The sequence below is a fragment of the Triticum dicoccoides genome, chromosome 2A (genome assembly GCF_002162155.2).
Source record: "Triticum dicoccoides isolate Atlit2015 ecotype Zavitan chromosome 2A, WEW_v2.0, whole genome shotgun sequence".
NCBI lineage: Eukaryota > Viridiplantae > Streptophyta > Magnoliopsida > Poales > Poaceae > Triticum > Triticum dicoccoides.
In genome coordinates, this window is record NC_041382.1 from 580,670,336 (window position 1) to 580,675,133 (window position 4,798).

A 4,798-nucleotide genomic window follows, 5' to 3' on the forward strand; every position below is an offset into this window, starting at 1 on the left:
CCTATATGCTTTCCAGAAATTCTACGTCATTTCTGATCAACAATATGTCAACAACATATACTCATCAGAAATTCTATAGTGCTCCCACTCACTTCTTTGGAAATACAAGTTTCTCACAAACTTTGTATACACCCAAAACTTTGATCATCTTATCAAAGCATACATTCCAACTCCGAGATGCTTACTCCAGTCCTTAGAAGGATTACTGGAGCTTTGCATACTTATTAGCATCTTTCAGGATTGACAAAACCTTCCGGTTGTATCACATACAACCTTTCCTCAAGAAAATCGTCGAGGAAACAATGTTTTGTTATCCTATCTGCAAGATTTCATAAATAATGCAGTAATCGCTAATATAATTCCAACAGACTCTTAGCATCGCTATGAGTGAGAAAGTCTCACCGTAGTCAACTCCTTGAACTTGTCGGAAAACATCTTAACGACAAGTCGAGCTTTCTTAATGGTGATACTTACCATCATTGTCCGTCTTCCTTTTAAAATCCATCTGTACTCAACAACCTTACGACCATCAAGTAGTTCTTCCAAAGTCTACACTTTGTTTTCATACATGGATCCTCTCTCGGATTTTATGGCCTCGAGCCATTTATCGGAATCCGGGCCCACCATCGCTTCTCCATAGCTCGCAGGTTCATTGTTGTCTAGCAACATGACTTCCAAGACAAGATTACTGTACCACTCTGAAGTAGTACGCGTCCTTGTCGTCCTACGAGGTACGGTAGTGACTTGATCCGAAGTTTCATGATCACTATCATAAGCTTCCACTTCAATTGGTGTAGGTGCCACAGGAACAACTTCCTGTGCCCTGCCACACACTAGTTTGAAGAGACGGTTCAATAACCTCATCAAGTCTCCACCATCCTCCCACTCAATTCTTTCGTGAGAAACTTTTCCTCGAGAAAGGACCCGATTCTAGAAACAATCCCTAATTGGTTTCGGATCTGAGACAGGAGGTATACCCAACTGCTTTGGGTGTCCTATGAAGATGCATTTATCCGCTTTGGGTTCGAGCTTATCAACCTGAAACTTTTCCACATAAGCGTCGCAGCCCCAAACTTTTAAGAAATGACAACTTAGGTTTCTCTAAACCATAATTCATACGGTGTCATCTCAACGGAATTACGTGGTGCCCTATTTAAAGTGAATGTGGTTGTCTCTAATGCCTAACCCATGAACAATAGTGGTAATTCGATAAGAGACATCATGGTACGCACCATATCTAATAGGGTGCAACTATGATGTTCGGACACACCATCACACTATGGTGTTCCAGGCGGTATTAATTGCGAAACAATTTCCACAATGTCTTAATTGTGTGCCAAAACTCGTAACTCAGATATTCATCTCTATGATCATATCATAGACATTTTATCCTCTTGTCACAATGATCTTCTACTTCACTCTGAAATTACTTGAACCATTCAATAATTTAGACTTGTGTTTCATCAAGTAAATATTCTCAACATCTACTCGAATCATCTGTGAAGTAAGAACATAACGATATTCACTGCATGCCTCAGCACTCATTGGACCGCACACATCAAAATGTGTTACTTCCAACAAGTTGCTATCTTGTTCCATCTTACTGAAACCGTGGCTTTTCAGTCATCTTGCCCATGTGGTATGATTTGCATATCTCAAGTGATTCAAAATCAAGTGAGTCCAAACGATCCATCTGCATGGAGTTTCTTCATGCGTATACACCAATAGACATGGTTCGCATGTCTCAAACTTTTCAAAAACGAGTGAGTCCAAAGATCCATCAACATGGAGCTTCTTCATGCGTTTTATACCATTATGACTTACATGGCAGTACCACAAGTAAGTGGTACTATCATTACTATCTTATATCTTTTGGCATGAAAATGTGTATCACTACGATCGAGATTCAATAAACCATTCCTTTAGGTGCAAGACCATTGAAGGTATTATTCAAATAAATAGAGTAACCATTATTCTCTTTAAATGAATAACCGTATTGCGATAGACATAATCCAATCATGTCTATGCTCAACGCAAACACACAATGACAGTTATTCAGGTTTAATAATAATCTTGATGGTAGAGGGAGTGTGCGATGTTTGATCACATCAAACTTGGAAACAATTCCAACACATATCGTCAGCTCACCTTTAGCTAGTCTCCGTTTATTCCGTAGCTCTTTTATTTCGAGTTACTAACACTTAGCAACTGCACCGGTATCTTAATACCCTGGTGCTACTAGGAGTACTAGTAAAGTACACATTAACATAATGTATATCCAATATACTTCTATCGACCTTGCCAGCCTTCTCATCTACCAAGTATCTAGGGTAATGCTGCTCCAGTGGTTGTTCCCTTATTACAGAAGCACTTAGTCTCGGGTTTGGGTTCAACCTTGGGTTTCTTCACTAGAGCAGCAGCTGATTTGCCGTTTCATGAAGTATCCCTTCTTGCCCTTGCCCTTCTTGAAACTAGTGGTTTCACCAACCATCAACAATTGATGCTCCTTCTTGATTTCTACTTTCGCGATGTCAAACAACGCGAATACCTCAAGGATCATCATCTCTATCCTTGATATGTTATAGTTCATCACGAAGCTCTTGCAGCTTGGTGGCAATGACTTTGGAGAAACATCACTATCTCATCTGGAAGATCAACTCCCACTCGATTCAAGTGATTGTTGCACTCAGACAATCTGAGCACAAGCTCAACGATTGAGCTTTTCTCCCTGGGTTTGCAGGCTAAGAAAATCGTCGGAGGTCTTATACCTCTTGACGTGGGCACGAGCCTGAAATCCTAATTTCAGCCCTCGAAACATCTCATATGTTCCGCGATGTTTCAAAAAACATCTTTGGTGCCTCTACTTAAGCCATTTAACTGAACTATCACGTAGTTATCAAAACGTGTATGTCCGATGTTCGCAACATCCACAGACGACATTTGGGGTTCAACACACTGAGCGGTGCATTAAGGACATAAGCTTTCTACTGTCCGCATAATTGCTACTATCAACTTTCAACTATATTTTCTCTAGGAACATATCTAAAAAGTGGAACTAAAGCGCGAGCTTACGACATAATTTGCAAAGATCTTTTTGACTATGTTCAGGATAATTAAGTTCATCTTATGAACTCCCACTCAGATAGACATCCCTCTGGTCATCTAAGTGATTACATGATCCGAGTCAACTAGGCCGTGTCCGATCATCACGTGAGACGGACTAGTCATCATCGGTGAACATCTTCATGTTGATCGTATCTACTATACGACTCATGCTCGACCTTTCGGTCTCCGTGTTCCGAGGCCATGTCTGTACATGCTAGGCTCGTCAAGTTAACCCTAAGTGTATTGCATGTGTAAATCTGTCTTACACCCGTTGTATGTGAACGTAAGGATCTATCACACCCGATCATCACGTGGTGCTTCGAAGCGACGAACTGTAGCAACGGTGCACAGTTAGGGGAGAACACTTCTTGAAATTGTTGTAAGGGATCATCTTATTTACTACCGTTGTTCTAAGTAAACAAGATGCATAAACATAATAAACATCACATGCAATTATATAGTAGTGACATGATATGGCCAATATCATATAGCTCCATTGATCTCCATCTTGGGGCTCCATGATCATCTTGTCACGTCATCGACATGCAAGTCGCGATTCCTATTACAAGAACATGATCAATCTCATACATCACATATATCATTCATCACATCCTTCTGGCCATATCACATCACATAGCATACCCTGCAAAAACAAGTTAGACGTCATCTAATTGTTGTTTGCATGTTTTACGTGGCTGCTATGGGTTTCTAGCAAGAACGTTTCTTACCTACGCAAAACCACAACGTGATATGCCAATTGCTATTTACCCTTCATAAGGACCCTTTTCATTGAATCCGTTCCGACTAAAGTGGGAGAGACTGGCACCCGCTAGCCACCTTATGCACCAAGTGCATGTCAGTCGGTGGAACCTGTCTCACGTAAGAGTACGTGTAAGGTCGGTCCGGGCCGCTTCATCCCACAATACCGTCGAAACAAGATTGGACTAGTAACGGTAAGCATATTGAACAAAATCAACGCCCAGAACTACTTTGTGTTCTACTCGTGCAAAGAATCTACGCAATAGACCTAACTCTGATACCACTATTGGGGAACGTAGCAGAAATTCAAAAATTTCCTACGTGTCACCAAGATCTATCTAAGGAGAAACCAGCAACGAGGGGAAGGAGAGTGCATCTACTTACCCTTGTAGATCGCTAAGCGGAAGCGTTCAAGAGAACGGGGTTGAAGGAGTCGTACTCGTCGTGATCCAAATCACCCGAGATCCTAGTGCCGAACGGACGGCACCTCCGCGTTCAACACACGTACAGCCCGGTGACGTCTCCCACGCCTTGATCCAGCAAGGAGAGAGGGAGAGGTTGAGGAAGACTCCATCCAGCAGCAGCACAACAGTGTGGTGGTGGTGGAGGAGCGTGGCAATCCTGCAGGGCTTCGCCAAGCACCTGCGGGAGAGGAGGAGGTGTCACGGGAGGGAGGGAGGCGCCAGGGCTTCAGGTATGGCTGCCCTCCCTCCCCCCCACTATATATAGGGGTAAGGGAGAGGGGGGAGGCGCAGCCTTGCCCCTTCCTCCAAGGAAGGGGTGCGGCCAAGAGGGGGGGAGGAGTCCATCCTCCCCAAGGCACCTCAGAGGTGCCTTCCCCCTTGAGGACTCTTCCCTCCCCAAGTTTCCTTGGCGCATGGGCCTCTTGGGGCTGGTGCCCTTGGCCCATATAGGCCAAGGCGCACCCCCTACA